This window comes from Procambarus clarkii, chromosome 24 (genome assembly GCF_040958095.1).
Source record: "Procambarus clarkii isolate CNS0578487 chromosome 24, FALCON_Pclarkii_2.0, whole genome shotgun sequence".
NCBI classification, from domain to species: domain Eukaryota; kingdom Metazoa; phylum Arthropoda; class Malacostraca; order Decapoda; family Cambaridae; genus Procambarus; species Procambarus clarkii.
Window position 1 is genome coordinate 37143225 of NC_091173.1, and position 18171 is coordinate 37161395.

The following is an 18171-nucleotide window of genomic DNA, read 5'->3' on the forward strand; positions in this document are numbered from 1 at the left end:
CACCTTGAAGTCAACAACACTGCCACTCTTCTGGTCAAAAAAGGTGTACAGCAGCTGGACACCCTCATAAATGCTCTCAAGCAGTAGCCTCCCCCACCGTAGCAGCCTGACGATTAAATGCGACCTCATCACACAGTATACATTTACTAAACAAAAAAATCTACCATTTACGGGCTATTCATGCCCGTGCCACCTCCTGCGTGGGTTTAATCTTCATCAATCAGACTTCTAATATTCATCCCTCTGAAGATGTATTACTGTATACGAAAGTACTTAAATGATCTTATTAATTCCTTCGTTGTCAAACATTGTTATACACACAGAATGCAAGGCCTGAATTGTCTAAGAGTTAGAATCATTTTCCTAATTTTCAGATATTTTTTAAAATTTGGTTTATATAATATTTTTATATTAAGGACATAGAGGGTCCCGGTAGTACAGTCGGATTCGTTCTCGACTCACAATCGAGAATTCTGGGCTAGAATCCTGTTTTTTCTTTTTAGTTCAATTCAATTATTTTGCACCCCCCCCCCCATACACCACAATTCATTTAGCTAAGCAAGTTACAATCTTGATGAGCTAGTTACAAAATGAAATGCATTTCGTCATATCAGGATTGGGCTCGAGACCGACCACATGTACAGTTTTTAATTTAAGCAACTGACATATGTGGAGAGCTAAAGTCACAATTGACATCTTTATCCTACACACCGCCCCCTCTCCCCCCCCCCCTATCTAATAGACAGCGGTGGATAGGTTATAATCACTCAGATACTACCTGCGGTTAGCAAACTGGGGATATTTGGCCAAGACTTCTGGCAGCAGATAATTTTGAATTAAATATTTACACATATCTTGAACATTTGTTATAGAATTGTCTCTGAATACATCTTACATTTTTTCACACTCCATCACATAGTGACGGAGGGTGTGCGAAAAATTTTGTTGACACAGTTTTTATTATCTCCGTCAGCAGATAATGAAAATTCCCAGAGATACTTGTAACCGAGTCTAAGCCGAGCAATAGTAACATGTAGAAATCTGCTAATTTTATTTGATGATCCATAGATGTGTGGCTCCTCTCGTATGATAGAATGATGATAGATGGAATTACTGGTGTCGATTTTACTTTGCCTCATATCTACAAGAGTTTGTTGAAATTCTTGGTGTTCTATTGCACTCAGACTGCTTATTGACAATCTAAGGTTATACTCAATTTCTCCTTTAAAGACAGATTCTTTGGCAATCTCATGAGCTCTGTCACGCATTCGGAGGCCAACATGAGATGGAGTTCACATGAAATGAACTCTGTTACCATCATTAATAATTTTGTTGTATTTGTGTCTAGCTTCAGACACGAGCATGTTACAGTTACGTCTTAAAGAGTTGAGAGCAATTTTAAGGATGATAAAAAGTCACTTACAATTTATGTATCAAGTTTGGAAACTTTAACACATTTCATTGCAAGAAGCAAGGGAAATAGTTTCGGTCTGAAGGGTAGAGGCCCAGTTGTTTATACGGACTCCCGCACTCAAAATATAAACCATTGCCCATTGTCAGGACAACTGCACTTCCAGCTCCACCCGTGGGGCGCTGTAGGGAACCATCAGTGTATATGATTTGAGAGAGAGAGAATGCTCTGTGGACAGAGCATCAATATGGCTTGAGGCGTTGAGCTTTGCCTCAAGACGAAGCTTAGCTGATCTCTAATTTGCTTCTTGGGTGGAAAGGGAGGGATTAAAATTAGAAAGCGTGTAGTCTCCCACAGGGCAGGAAAGTGCGTTTTTGTGTTTCTTGCTACAATATTCACTTTCAATAAAGAAATTGTGGAGGGATTCTGTTCAAAGGTTAGGATGAGTTAGCCTAGGCCATTTTATTCCAATTTGACAGTTATTTTCAGTAACACGATCAACGAGGCACGGAATATTAAGTTCCTTTCTAATGTTAAGTATCCTTTTGGTACGAGGGCACCCAAGGATTATCCTCATGACTTCGTTCTGCACTTTTTCAAGCCTTCCCAGTTTTTTGAAGCATCAAGGCAAGCAGAGGTGCAGCTTAATCCACTAAATATCTAACGTATGCAAGGAACATCATTTTGACAATGTTGCCACTGGCACCACAGCCTGAGTGATAACCTGCAACAGCCACGAGACTTCTGAGCCTCTATTAACACTGATGACAGAGTCTGAATACAACAGAACCATACAGTGGCACCTCAAGGCCAAGGTATTTAAATCTGTTAACGTAGACAAGCTGGGAGATATCATACCGTTGCACCTTGCGAACAGCTTCTCTCTGCCTGGGTTAACGCAGATTTAGTATCTTTGTTTTCTCTGCAGAGATAACTAAACCTAGGTCCTGACATGAGTCTAATACAGAGTGAACAGTGTTCTGCGTCTAAGCATACCCAGTGGTGTGTATCATAATATCATCAGCAAAGCTAATGATGTGCTAATGACGTTGGGTTTCCTCGGTACAGAGTTAAACAGCGTGTTTAATTATTTGTTATTTATATATTTATTTATTGATTTATATGTGTTCTTACATTCTTGTACAACTGTCAAGGCAAGCAATACGATATTAAATAAGGTAGGACAGAGTACGCCTTCCTGTGGGGTGCCAAGTTCGATGTCTCTTGCTACAATCCAATGCCCCTGGAAACATACAGATGACTTCCTGTTGGATAAGTCACCCCTGATCCAATAAAGAAGTCGACCACCAATATTCATTCTTGCAAGCTCACTCAAGATAACATCTTGATTTGCAATATCAAAGGCCAACTTGAGATCTAAGAGGGTGGTATATGACTTTTCAGTATGCTGGGTAAGAAAAGTGGTAATGCAATGATGCACATTCCTTCCATGCATAAAGCCATATGTCTGGCAGGAAATTCATGGTTCCTATTTTATTGAGGAGACGGTTCAGGACTTATCTAGAATGTTTTACAAATGTAGATATAAAGGAAAATTGGGCAGAAAGCATTCCTTTGATTTGTCTTGGAAATTGGAACTTTCCGGTTTGGTGCCTTCTTTTGATAATTACTTACTAATTACTTGGGAATTGGAATGATTGAACTGTTGGTCCAAGAGATAGGAAGTTCCCCAGTAACATAGCTCATATTATAATTCTCAAAAATCCTGGGAGGCACAGAAATGGATGGGCGAGTTTCCTTTCACCTAATGCCTCTGTCCACTTAGCAGTAAATAGGTTTACATGTGTTAGTCAGCTTGTTGTGAGGATGCATCCTGGTAAGGGTGGGATGGGCATCGATATAAGCCTAATATATACTGTATGTATAAACTGACTGCCTGTCCCCAGGCACAATTAATTATTATATTATTATTATTATTATATTAGGTTAAGTTTAATCATATTTGTATGTTAGTTTTCACTTAAATTAAACCAATAAAATCATATTCAATATAATGGAAAGCTTAATAATTCCATAAGAAAAAAATAGAAAAGTGTATAATTTGAGGAAAATCGAGTACCACAGATCAGGTCAAGCAGCGCGTTCTGGCTACTGGTACATTACCTTTCACACCCACTTACACGTATATGTCTCTCCTACTATGACTGGGTAACATAAGCCCTATTGGAACTATATAGTAGGCATCCGTCAAACCGTGGGGTTATGGAGTTGCTCCCTTGGTGTCTAGTTGTTGTAGTCTAGTTGGATTCATCGCCTGCTGTGGCTGTGAAGGCCAACCCAAGAATGACAGTCCCGACTGCAGCGAGCGCAGATAAACGCCGAATCGGGTGCGTCTGACAGTGGTGGAGACCTCCTCATAAGTCTTTTATCCTCCGCCTGTTTCTTCGATTCATTCCCGAATTGCTGGAGTCCCTTCTTCACTTTGCATCTCCAGGCAGATCTGTCCGCAGCTGCTGCCTCCCAAGTGTTGATGTCGATGGTTATCTGCTTGAGATCTTTGAAACGCAGCTGAGGTTTTCCTGTGGGTCTCCTTCCTAATGCCAGTTCTCCATACAAGAGGTCTTTGGTATGCAGCCATCTTCCATGCATGTGACATGTCCCCGCCATCGCATGCATCTCTGCTTCAGGAGAGTGAATATTGAAGGGACTCCTCCCGCCAAACACACACCGAAACTACGACGTTGGTACAACGTTTGAACAAGTTTTAACACCTCCTAACCAGTTATAACAACCAATATAGCAGGTTGTAACAACGTTCTAATACGTCATAAACACGTTAAGCCAAGATGTAACAACTTTATTACAAGTTGTAACACGCGGAAAATTGAGACAGTTTTGGTTTGTGTTTCCAGGGATGTTCTCTCTAGTACTGTGTTGTTGGTGACGTGGTCTTTCCACGTGATGTCAAGGATGTGTCCCAGGTTCCGCATGTGAAAGGTATTGAGCCGTCTCTCCTCGCGAGAGCGCAGGGTCCAGTATTCCGAGCCGTAGAGAAGTGTGATCACCACACATGCCATGTAGACTTGTGCCTTGGTGTGCACTGTCAGTTTGGCATTTTTCCAAACGCACTTTGTGAGCCTGGCCAGTGTTGTTGCGGCCTTCATGATCCGCCTGTTGAGTTCAGTGTCCAGGGAAAGGGTGTCTGAGATTGTGGAGCCCAGGTACACAAACTCGTGAACTGACTCCAACACATAGTCTGCTATGTTTATACAGGGGTAGTTCATTGACGTCTTGTCCCATTACCTGTGGGACAAGACAGGTAATGGGACAAGACGTCCATGATCTGATTGTCTTCTTCAGGCTGATTGTCCGTCCGAATGCTTAACAGGCCTGCAGCAGCCTGAATAGCTGCTGCAGGCTTTCTGCTGTGTGTGTGGGTGATCGCTGCGTCGTCGGCGAAGAGGAACTCCCTGAGGATTAACCTCTGTACTTTCGTCTGTCCTCGGAGTCTGGATAGATTTAGAGCTATCCATTAGATCTTGTTCGGAGATAGATGCCCTCTGTGGTTGTCCCAAAGGCATGCTTGACGAGGATCGCGAAGAAGATACAGGGTTGGAGCAAGAACGCACCCTTATTTAACACCACTGTTGATGTTGAATGGTTCAGAAGTTGAGCTGTCGTACACGACTGTTCGTTCATGTCCTTGTGGAACGATTGTATCATGCTGAGTAGGGTGGGTGGACAGCAAATTTTGGCAAAGATCTTGAAGAGTCCGTCCCTGCTCACGAGGTTGAAGGCCTTTGTAAGGTCAATGAAGGCAAAGTACAAGGCTTTTCTCTACTCCCTGCACTTTTCTTGAAGCTGTCTCAGGGAGAACACCATGTCAGTGGTCGACCTCTCTGCTCGGAAACCACACTGTGACTCAGGGTACACTCTTTCAGCAAGAATCTGAAGCCTGACCAAGACGACCCTAGCAGAGTTGGCCGACGACGCTGAGGAGGGAGATGCCGCGATAGTTGTTTACATCGCTTCTGTCACCTTTATTTTTGTAGAGAGTGATTATGTTTGCATCTCTCATGTCTTGTGGCACCGAGCCCTCCCTCCAGCACTGGCACAGAAGTTCCTGAAGCTCAGTTTGAAATGTTACACGAGCACCCTTGAGAACTTCATGGCAGAATCTCCTGGGGCCTGCCCTGAGGAAAGTGAATCCACTGCTTTTTCAACTTCTTCCACAGTCGGTTCAAGATCAAGTTCTTCCATGATGGGCAGGCACTCGATTGCATCCAAAGCCTCTACGCTGACCATGTTGTATCTGGAGTAGAGTTTGGAGTAATGTTCCACCCACCGATTCATCTGTTGATCACGGTCTTTAACGATCTCTCCAGTGATGGCCGTCACTGGAGAGATCATTCAGAGGAGCCGTCCTGTTTTGTGTAGGGCCTTTTGCCTATTTGATTTGTGCCTCTTGTGTTGCCGACAATAGCCGCGGTCTGGATGCTGGAACAAAGTCAAAGCCAGTAATCATTAGTACAGCGCCTCGCAGTTTGTTGAACTCTATTGCGAGCAGTACGGAGGACCTTTAGGTTCCTTTCTGAGGGCAGGTTCTTGTAGGATGAGAGAGCTCGTCTCTTTTCCTCTACGAGGTGTAACAGTTCCCCTGCAATGGATTTGAACCAATTCGCTGACGTGTTCTGCCTCTTACCGAAGGTGGATATGGCAGTGTTGAAAATAAATAGCGCCCCTGAGATGTGACCACCTCTCACTTGCGCTATCGCAGGGTGGTACAGGAAGGTCATTTACCAGCACAGCAGTGAATTCCTCCACCTTGTGAAGGCCACGGGTCTTGTTTACGTTACTGCTTGGTCTTCTCTCCTTCTTTAATCTGTGGATTTTCCGTGGCTGGAACTTTACTCTGCAAACGACGAGAGAGTTGTTGGTGTCACAATCTGCGCTCTGGAAGCTGCGGGTCAGTTTGACGTTTCTCAGATTGCTAAGCCCCATAAGCACCAGGTCGAGTTGGTGCCTATGCTTAGACCTCGGGTGTCTCCTGGAAACCTTATGCTGGGGCTTGGTGTCGAAGAAGGAATTGGTGATGCAGAGATCATGACGACAACAGAACTCCAGGGAGGCGCTGCCCACTCTCATTCATCTTCCCAAATCCAAACTGGCCCAGGCAGGAAGGCCAAGAGCTGTGATCAGAACCAACTCTTGCATTAATGTCTCCCAGGAGGAAGACTGGCTCTTGTTGACGCATGTCTCTGAGAGTTAGGCCGAGGTCATCATAGAACTCGTCCTTCTCTCTGGTAGAGGAGGTCAGTATTGGTGCATAGGCGTTGATGAGGCTGACCATTCCTGTTGCTGCTGTATGAAGGTGAAGTTTGATGATCCTTGCAGACCCTTCCGTGGGCGGTACTATGGACCCTAACAACCTGTACCTGATGGCAAAGCCAATGCCATGTTCCCTTCTCTTCTGGATGTTTGCCCTGCCAGAAGAATGTAAAGTCCTTCTCTCGTATGCTGCCGGTCGCGGGCAAACGTGTCTCCTGCAGGGCGACTGTGTCCATCTGGAGGCTGCTAAGTTCATTGTAGATCACAGCTGTCGTGCGGGCGTCGTTCACATCCAGTGGATCTTCCGAGAGACCCGGTGTCATAGTTCTAACATTCCATGTGCCCAGTTTGAGAGCTGGGTGACTCTGTGTTTTCTTTTGCCTGGTGCATGGTTGACGATCCGCTTTTTGGATTGTGCCCTAAGCCCCACGCACTCAGCGGAGCAAGTGGACCATTACGGGACAGCACCTTATTGGCTGGGGGTTGCTCAGCTTGAGGTGGGATGTAGCTGTACTATGAAATCGGATGATTTCTCACACCGACGGAAGCATCCCCTGGTGCCTCACAGATCTATGCCAATTGAGTGGTAGGCGCCGGTAACTGTCGCTTCCCGTGCAGAGCCATCGCCTGCTGGAGAGTCCCCTCCAGGGCACAGGCCTTGGCAGTAATTATGGAGAACCGGCTGTTGCCTATGCTGCAGATCCACCCTCTCCACGCCACCGACGTCATCCAAGGGAAGGGCAGGCGCCGATACGCTTGGCACCAGTGTCGTCGCAAGAGTTACCTGAATCTAGCTGTAAACAGCTGCAAACTGCCTCAGGGACTCCAACTCCTGATTTTTCCTTAGGGTTGACTCCCGAAGCCTTTCCCATGAGCGGGTTTAACCGGATGACAGGAGAGGTCTGAATTCGGGATTTTCCTTCCCCTAGATGAGCTGCCTTCCCAGGCTAACGAGTCCCATCTGCTCAAAGCAACTGGTTTTAAGGTGCCAGAGACCCACCTTCGCCCCTTCTCCTGTTTGTAGAAGCAGTTCCGCCAGGCCTAGACGCTAAGCCACACGTGCAGACCAGGAGCTGGACTTGGTTGTCTGAGGAAGAACAACAGCGTGTTTCTTCCTGAACATAGGAAGAAACACGCTGGATGAATGGTCTCAACCTGGAGATGCTGAGGATCCTAGAGGACGCTCATTGGCAGGTCATGACTCTTCTATTGAAACTAATGTGTTATTAATCACTTACACACTGAAGGTGAATAAAGAACTTTTATATGGAAGGATATGGAATGAAATCAATGAACAGGTTGTAGGGGCAAACATTGTTTATATTTTCATAAGTGGATAAGATTGAGGGAGGGAATTGTCAGGGTAAAGCGCCAAGCTATTAGACAATATAGCCTGGAAGAGGTCAGAATTAAGGATTTTGGATGGGATGGGGGAAAGGAATGGTGCCCAAACACTTGGACGGTCGGGGGATTGAACGCAGACCTGAATGAAGCGAGACCGTTGCTCTACCGTCCGACACAACTGGTTGGGTAGATATAATAGAGAAATAAGGGGAGACTTTTCTGCCAGACAAACTGTGACTAACAAGGAGGACACGACAAACTAAATGTGGAACGCGTAAACACACACAAACTAGAACAAACTTTTTCAGTGTCAGAGTAGTTAACAGGTGGAATACATTAGGTAGTGATGTGGTGGAGGCTGACTCTATACACAGTTTCAAATGTAGATATGATAGAGCCCAGTTGGCTCAGGAATCTGTACACCAGTTGATTGACAGTTGAGAACCAAGACCAAAGAGCCAGAGCTCAACCCCCGCACGCACAACTAGGTGAGTACAAGCAGAGTTAACAAACACACAAACGCCGGTTTAACCCAAGCCTCCGTGGCACAATTGGTTAGCGCGTTCGGCTGTTAACCGAAAGGTTGGTGGTTCGAGCCCACCCGGGGGCGGCTGTTTTGAAGTTTGTTAAACTTCACTTGTTTGAGAAAATGAGAACAATTATATAATTATTTTCTTAACATGGATGAGTTTACCAAAAGTTTACCAAGAGTTTAGCAAGGAATAAATGTGGGAGTATTATAGAGAGAGAAGCTGCTGGTGATCCAAGGATATAATCTTGGTGCTGGCTCTGGCTGCTGGTGACCCAAGGATATAATCTTGGTGATGGCTCTGGCTGCTGGTGACCCAAGGATATAATCTTGGTGCTGGCTCTGGCTGTTGGTGACCCAAGGATATAATCTTGGTGATGGCTCCAGCTGCTGGTGACCCAAGGATATAATCTTGGTGATGGCTCCAGCTGCTGGTGACCCAAGGATATAATCTTGGTGATGGCTCTGGCTGCTGGTGACCCAAGGATATAATCTTGGTGATGGCTCTGGCTGCTGGTGACCCAAGGATATAATCTTGGTGATGGCTCCAGCTGCTGGTGATCCAAGTATATAATCTTGGTGATGGCTCTGGCTGCTGGTGACCCATGGATATAATCTTGGTGCTGGCTCTGGCTGTTGGTGACCCAAGGATATAATCTTGGTGATGGCTCCAGCTGCTGGTGACCCAAGGATATAATCTTGGTGATGGCTCCGGCTGCTGGTGACCCAAGGATATAATCTTGGTGATGGCTCCAGCTGCTGGTGGCCCAAGGATATAATCTTGGTGATGGCTCCGGCTGCTGGTGACCCAAGGATATAATCTTGGTGATGGCTCTGGCTGCTGGTGACCCAAGGATATAATCTTGGTGATGGCTCTGGCTGCTGGTGACTCAAGGATGTAATCTGTGTGACGGCTCTGGCTGGTGGTGACCCAAGGATATAATCTTGGTGATGGCTCCGGCTGCTGGTGACCCAAGGATATAATCTTGAAGATGGCTCTGGCTGCTGGTGACTCAAAGATATAATCTTGGTGATGGCTCTGGCTCCTGGTGACTCAAGGATATAATCTTGGTGACGGCTCTGGCTGCTGGTGACCCAAGGATATAATCTTGGTGATGACTCCAGCTGCTGGTGACCCAAGGATATAATCTTGGTGATGGCTCCGGCTGCTGGTGTCCCAAGGATATAATCTTGGTGATGGCTCTGGTTGCTGGTGACTCAAGGATATAATCTTGGTGACGGCTCTGGCTGGTGGTGACCTAAGGATATAATCTTGGTGATGGCTCCGGCTGCTGGTGACCCAAGGATATAATCTTGGTGATGGCTCTGGCTGCTGGTGACCCAAGGATATAATCTTGGTGATGGCTCTGGCTGCTGGTGACTCAAGGATGTAATCTGTGTGACGGCTCTGGCTGGTGGTGACCCAAGGATATAATCTTGGTGATGGCTCCGGCTGCTGGTGACCCAAGGATATAATCTTGAAGATGGCTCTGGCTGCTGGTGACTCAAAGATATAATCTTGGTGATGGCTCTGGCTCCTGGTGACTCAAGGATATAATCTTGGTGACGGCTCTGGCTGCTGGTGACTCATGGATATAATCTTGGTGATGGCTCCAGCTGCTGGTGACCCAAGGATATAATCTTGGTGATGACTCCAGCTGCTGGTGACCCAAGGATATAATCTTGGTGATGGCTCTGGCTGCTGGTGACTCAAGGATATAATCTTGGTGACGGCTCTGGCTGCTGGTGACTCAAGGATATAATCTTGGTGACGGCTCTGGCTGGTGGTGACCTAAGGATATAATCTTGGTGATGGCTCTGGCTGCTGGTGACTCAAGGATATAATCTTGGTGATGGCTCCGGCTGCTGGTGACCCAAGGATATAATCTTGGTGATGGCTCTGGCTGCTGGTGACCCAAGGATATAATCTTGGTGATGGCTCTGGCTGCTGGTGACTCAAGGATGTAATCTGTGTGACGGCTCTGGCTGGTGGTGACCCAAGGATATAATCTTGGTGATGGCTCCGGCTGCTGGTGACCCAAGGATATAATCTTGAAGATGGCTCTGGCTGCTGGTGACTCAAAGATATAATCTTGGTGATGGCTCTGGCTCCTGGTGACTCAAGGATATAATCTTGGTGACGGCTCTGGCTGCTGGTGACTCATGGATATAATCTTGGTGATGGCTCCAGCTGCTGGTGACCCAAGGATATAATCTTGGTGATGACTCCAGCTGCTGGTGACCCAAGGATATAATCTTGGTGATGGCTCTGGCTGCTGGTGACCCAAGGATATAATCTTGGTGATGGCTCTGGCTGCTGGTGACTCAAGGATATAATCTTGGTGATGGCTCCGGCTGCTGGTGACCCAAGGATATAATCTTGGTGATGGTTCTGGCTGCTGGTGACCCAAGGATATAATCTTGGTGATGGCTCTGGCTGCTGGTGACTCAAGGATGTAATCTGTGTGACGGCTCTGGCTGGTGGTGACCCAAGGATATAATCTTGGTGATGGCTCCGGCTGCTGGTGACCCAAGGATATAATCTTGAAGATGGCTCTGGCTGCTGGTGACTCAAGATATAATCTTGGTGATGGCTCTGGCTCCTGGTGACTCAAGGATATAATCTTGGTGACGGCTCTGGCTGCTGGTGACTCATGGATATAATCTTGGTGATGGCTCCAGCTGCTGGTGACCCAAGGATATAATCTTGGTGATGACTCCAGCTGCTGGTGACCCAAGGATATAATCTTGGTGATGGCTCTGGCTGCTGGTGACCTCAAGGATATAATCTTGGTGACGGCTCTGGCTGCTGGTGACTCAAGGATATAATCTTGGTGATGGCTCTGGCTGCTGGTGACCTAAGGATATAATCTTGGTGATGGCTCTGGCTGCTGGTGACCTCAAGGATATAATCTTGGTGATGGCTCCGGCTGCTGGTGACCCAAGGATATAATCTTGGTGATGGCTCTGGCTGCTGGTGACCCAAGGATATAATCTTGGTGATGGCTCTGGCTGCTGGTGACTCAAGGATATAATCTGTGTGACTGGCTCTGGCTGCTGGTGACCCAAGGATATAATCTTGGTGATGGCTCCGGCTGCTGGTGACCCAAGGATATAATCTTGAGTGATGGCTCTGGCTGCTGGTGACTCAAGATATAATCTTGGTGATGGCTCTGGCTCCTGGTGACTCAAGGATATAATCTTGGTGACGGCTCTGGCTGCTGGTGACTCAAGGATATAATCTTGGTGATGGCTCCAGGCTGCTGGTGACCCAAGGATATAATCTTGGTGATGGCTCCAGCTGCTGGTGACCCAAGGATATAATCTTGGTGATGGCTCTGGCTGCTGGTGACCCAAGGATATAATCTTGGTGACGGCTCTGGCTGGTGGTGACCCTAAGGATATAATCTTGGTGATGGCTCCGGCTGCTGGTGACCCAAGGATATAATCTTGGTGATGGCTCTGGCTGCTGGTGACCCAAGGATATAATCTTGGTGATGGCTCTGGCTGCTGGTGACCCAAGGATATAATCTTGGTGATGGCTCTGGCTGCTGGTGACCCAAGGATATAATCTTGGTGATGGCTCCTGGCTGCTGGTGACCCAAGGATATAATCTTGGTGATGGCTCTGGCTGCTGGTGACTCAAGAATATAATCTTGGTGATGGCTCTGGCTGCTGGTGACTCAAGGATATAATCTTGGTGACGGCTCTGGCTGCTGGTGACTCAAGGATATAATCTTGGTGATGGCTCTGGCTGCTGGTGACCCAAGGATATAATCTTGGTGATGGCTCCAGCTGCTGGTGACCCAAGGATATAATCTTGGTGATGGCTCCGGCTGCTGGTGACCCAAGGATATAATCTTGGTGATGGCTCTGGCTGCTGGTGACCCAAGGATATAATCTTGGTGATGGCTCTGGCTGCTGGTGACTCAAGGATATAATCTTGGTGACGGCTCTGGCTGGTGGTGACCTAAGGATATAATCTTGGTGATGGCTCCGGCTGCTGGTGACCCAAGGATATAATCTTGGTGATGGCTCTGGCTGCTGGTGACCCAAGGATATAATCTTGGTGATGGCTCTGGCTGCTGGTGACCCAAGGATATAATCTTGGTGATGGCTCTGATTGCTGGTGACCCAAGGATATAATCTTGGTGATGGCTCTGGATGCTGGTGACCCAAGGATATAATCTTGGTGATGGCTCTGACTGCTGGTGACTCAAGAATATAATCTTGGTGATGGCTCTGGCTGCTGGTGACTCAAGGATATAATCTTGGTGACCGCTCTGGCTGCTGGTGACTCAAGGATATAATCTTGGTGACGGCTCTGGCTGCTGGTGACTCAAGGATATAATCTTGGTGATGGCTCCAGCTGCTGGTGACCCAAGGATATAATCTTGGTGATGGCTCCGGCTGCTGGTGACCCAAGGATATAATCTTGGTGATGGCTCTGGCTGCTGGTGACCCAAGGATATAATCTTGGTGATAGCTCTGGCTGCTGGTGACCCAAGGATATAATCTTGGTGATAGGCTCTGGCTGCTGGTGACCCAAGGATATAATCTTGGTGATGGCTCTGGCTGCTGGTGACCCAAGGATATAATCTTGGTGATGGCTCTGGCTGGTGGTGACCCAAGGATATAATCTTGGTGATGGCTCTGGCTGCTGGTGACCCAAGGATATAATCTTGGTGATGGCTCTGGCTGCTGGTGACCCAAGGATATAATCTTGGTGATAGCTCTGGCTGCTGGTGACCCAAGGATATAATCTTGGTGATGGCTCTGGCTGCTGGTGACCCAAGGATATAATCTTGGTGACGGCTCCAGCTGCTGGTGACCCAAGGATATAATCTTGGTGATGGCTCTGGTTGCTGGTGACACAAGGATATAATCTTGGTGATGGCTCTGGCTGCTGGTGACCCAAGGATATAATCTTGGTGATCGCTCCAGATGCTGGTGACCCAAGGATATAATCTTGGTGATGGCTATGGCTGCTGGTGACCCAAGGATATATTCTTGGTGATGGCTCCAGATGCTGGTGACCCAAGGATATAATCTTGGTGATGGCTGTGGCTGCTGGTGACCCAAGGATATATTCTTGGTGATGGCTCCAGATGCTGGTGACCCAAGGATATAATCTTGGTGATGGCTATGGCTGCTGGTGACCCAAGGATATAATCTTGGTGATGGCTCTGGCTGCTGGTGACCCAAGGATATAATCTTGGTGATGGCTCCAGATGCTGGTGACCCAAGGATATAATCTTGGTGATGGCTCTGGCTGCTGGTGACCCAAGGATATAATCTTGGTGATGGCTCTGGCTGCTGGTGACCCAAGGATATAATCTTGGTGATGGCTCCAGATGCTGGTGACCCAAGGATATAATCTTGGTGATGGCTCTGATTGCTGGTGACCCAAGGATATAATCTTGGTGATGGCTCTGGCTGCTGGTGACCCAAGGATATAATCTTGGTGATGGCTCTGACTGCTGGTGACTCAAGGATATAATCTTGGTGATGGCTCTGGCTGCTGGTGACTCAAGGATATAATCTTGGTGACGGCTCTGGCTGCTGGTGACTCAAGGATATAATCTTGGTGATGGCTCTGGCTGCTGGTGACTCAAGGATATAATCTTGGTGACGGCTCTGGCTGCTGGTGACCCAAGGATATAATCTTGGTGATGGCTCCGGCTGCTGGTGACCCAAGGATATAATCTTGGTGATGGCTCTGGCTGCTGGTGACTCAAGGATATAATCTTGGTGATGGCTCTGGCTGCTGGTGACTCAAGGATATAATCTTGGTGATCGGCTCTGGCTGCTGGTGACCCAAGGATATAATCTTGGTGATGGCTCCAGGCTGCTGGTGACCCAAGGATATAATCTTGGTGATGGCTCCAGGCTGCTGGTGACCCAAGGATATAATCTTGGTGATGGCTCCGGCTGCTGGTGTCCCAAGGATATAATCTTGGTGATGGCTCTGGCTGCTGGTGACCCAAGGATATAATCTTGGTGATGGCTCTGGCTGCTGGTGACTCAAGGATATAATCTTGGTGACGGCTCTGGCTGGTGGTGACCTAAGGATATAATCTTGGTGATGGCTCCGGCTGCTGGTGACCCAAGGATATAATCTTGGTGATGGCTCTGGCTGCTGGTGACCCAAGGATATAATCTTGGTGATGGCTCTGGCTGCTGGTGACCCAAGGATATAATCTTGGTGATGGCTCTGACTTGCTGGTGACCCAAGAATATAATCTTGGTGATGGCTCTGGCTGCTGGTGACTCAAGGATATAATCTTGGTGACGGCTCTGGCTGCTGGTGACTCAAGGATATAATCTTGGTGATGGCTCTGGCTGCTGGTGACTCAAGGATATAATCTTGGTGATGGCTCCTAGCTGCTGGTGACCCAAGGATATAATCTTGGTGATGGCTCTGGCTGCTGGTGACCCAAGGATATAATCTTGGTGATGGCTCCGGCTGCTGGTGACCCAAGGATATAATCTTGGTGATGGCTCCGGCTGCTGGTGACCCAAGGATATAATCTTGGTGATGGCTCTGGCTGCTGGTGACCCAAGGATATAATCTTGGTGATAGCTCTGGCTGCTGGTGACCCAAGGATATAATCTTGGTGATAGCTCTGGCTGCTGGTGACCCAAGGATATAATCTTGGTGATAGCTCTGGCTGCTGGTGACCCAAGGATATAATCTTGGTGATGGCTCTGGCTGGTGGTGACCCAAGGATATAATCTTGGTGATGGCTCTGGCTGCTGGTGACCCAAGGATATAATCTTGGTGATGGCTCTGGCTGCTGGTGACCCAAGGATATAATCTTGGTGATAGGCTCCATGGCTGCTGGTGACCCAAGGATATAATCTTGGTGATGGCTCTGGCTGCTGGTGACCCAAGGATATAATCTTGGTGACTGGCTCCTAGCTGCTGGTGACCCAAGGATATAATCTTGGTGATGGCTCTGGTTGCTGGTGACACAAGGATATAATCTTGGTGATGGCTCTGGCTGCTGGTGACCCAAGGATATATCTTGGTGATCGCTTCAGATGCTGGTGACCCAAGGATATAATCTTGGTGATGGCTATGGCTGCTGGTGACCCAAGGATATATTCTTGGTGATGGCTCCAGATGCTGGTGACCCAAGGATATAATCTTGGTGATGGCTGTGGCTGCTGGTGACCCAAGGATATAATCTTGGTGATGGCTCTGCTGCTGGTGACCCAAGGATATAATCTTGGTGATGGCTCCAGGCTGCTGGTGACCCAAGGATATAATCTTGGTGATGGCTCTGGCTGCTGGTGACCCAAGGATATAATCTTGGTGATGGCTCCTGGCTGCTGGTGACCCAAGGATATAATCTTGGTGATGGCTCTGGCTGCTGGTGACCCAAGGATATAATCTTGGTGATGGCTCTGGCTGCTGGTGACCCAAGGATATAATCTTGGTGATGGCTCTGGCTGCTGGTGACCCAAGGATATAATCTTGGTGATGGCTCTGATGCTGGTGACCCAAGGATATAATCTTGGTGATGGCTCTGGCTGCTGGTGACCCAAGGATATAATCTTGGTGATGGCTCTGGCTGCTGGTGACTCAAGGATATAATCTTGGTGACGGCTCTGGCTGCTGGTGACTCAAGGATATAATCTTGGTGACGGCTCTGGCTGCTGGTGACCTCAAGGATATAATCTTGGTGATGGCTCCGGCTGCTGGTGACCCAAGGATATAATCTTGGTGATGGCTCCTGATTGCTGGTGACCCAAGGATATAATCTTGGTGATGGCTCTGGCTGCTGGTGACCCAAGGATATAATCTTGGTGATGGCTCTGGCTGCTGGTGACTCAAGGATATAATCTTGGTGATGGCTCTGGCTGCTGGTGACTCAAGGATATAATCTTGGTGATGGCTCTGGCTGCTGGTGACTCAAGGATATAATCTTGGTGACTGGCTCTGGCTGCTGGTGACTCAAGGATATAATCTTGGTGATGGCTCCAGCTGCTGGTGACCCAAGGATATAATCTTGGTGATGGCTCCGGCTGCTGGTGACCCAAGGATATAATCTTGGTGATGGCTCCTGGCTGCTGGTGACCCAAGGATATAATCTTGGTGATGGCTCCTGGCTGCTGGTGACCCAAGGATATAATCTTGGTGATGGCTCTGGCTGCTGGTGACCTAAGGATATAATCTTTGTGATGGCTCCTGGCTGCTGGTGACCCAAGGATATAATCTTGGTGATGGCTCTGCTGCTGGTGACCCAAGGAATATAATCTTGGTGATGGCTCTGGCTGCTGGTGACCCAAGGATATAATCTTGGTGATGGCTCTGGCTGCTGGTGACTCAAGGAATATAATCTTGGTGATGGCTCTGGCTGCTGGTGACTCAAGGATATAATCTTGGTGACGGCTCTGGCTGCTGGTGACTCAAGGATATAATCTTGGTGATGGCTCTCAGCTGCTGGTGACTCAAGGATATAATCTTGGTGATGGCTCCAGGCTGCTGGTGACCCAAGGATATAATCTTGGTGATGGCTCCGGCTGCTGGTGACCCAAGGATATAATCTTGGTGATGGCTCCGGCTGCTGGTGACCCAAGGATATAATCTTGGTGATGGCTCTGGCTGCTGGTGACCCAAGGATATAATCTTGGTGATGGCTCTGGCTGCTGGTGACCCAAGGATATAATCTTGGTGATAGCTCTGGCTGCTGGTGACCCAAGGATATTATCTTGGTGATAGCTCTGGCTGCTGGTGACCCAAGGATATAATCTTGGTGATAGCTCTGGCTGCTGGTGACCCAAGGATAAAATCTTGGTGATGGCTCTGGCTGGTGGTGACCCAAGGATATAATCTTGGTGATGGCTCCGGCTGCTGGTGACCCAAGGATATAATCTTGGTGATGGCTCTGGCTGCTGGTGACCCAAGGATATAATCTTGGCGATGGCTCCAGATGCTGGTGACCCAAGGATATAATCTTGGTGATAGCTCTGGCTGCTGGTGACCCAAGGATATAATCTTGGTGATGGCTCTGGCTGCTGGTGACCCAAGGATATAATCTTGGTGATGGCTCTGGCTACTGGTGACCCAAGGATATAATCTTGGTGATGGCTCTGGCTGCTGGTGACCCAAGGATATAATCTTGGTGATGGCTCTGGCTGCTGGTGACCCAAGGATATAATCTTGGTGATGGCTCTGGCTGCTGGTGACCCAAGGATATAATCTTGGTGATGGCTCTGGCTGCTGGTGACCCAAGGATATAATCTTGGTGATGGCTCTGGCTGCTGGTGACCCAAGGATATAATCTTGGTGATGGCTCTGGCTGCTCTGTGACCCAAGGATATAATCTTGGTGATGGCTCTGGCTGCTAGTGACCCAAGGATATAATCTTGGTGATGGCTCCAGATGCTGGTGACCCAAGGATATAATCTTGGTGACGGCTCCAGATGCTGGTGACCCAAGGATATTATCATGGTAACATAAGATTTCACCTGGGCTGTGCAGAATTATCTCCAGGGTGCACAAACAGACAAGGAATTTACTGGGTATGCAAAGATAACAGGGTAATGTGGGAGAACATCACTAAACTGATGAAAAACATTCGCGAGTCAC

The 18171-nt window shown here is 47.8% G+C and overlaps 1 non-coding gene across 1 annotated transcript; it reads left to right on the forward strand.

Annotated features, from left to right (window-relative positions):
• Positions 1 to 8580: 8580 nt before the first annotated feature.
• Positions 8581 to 8654, forward strand: TRNAN-GUU (transfer RNA asparagine (anticodon GUU)). The gene has a single exon. It is a non-coding gene; the product is annotated as a tRNA-Asn (tRNA).
• Positions 8655 to 18171: the final 9517 nt, after the last annotated feature.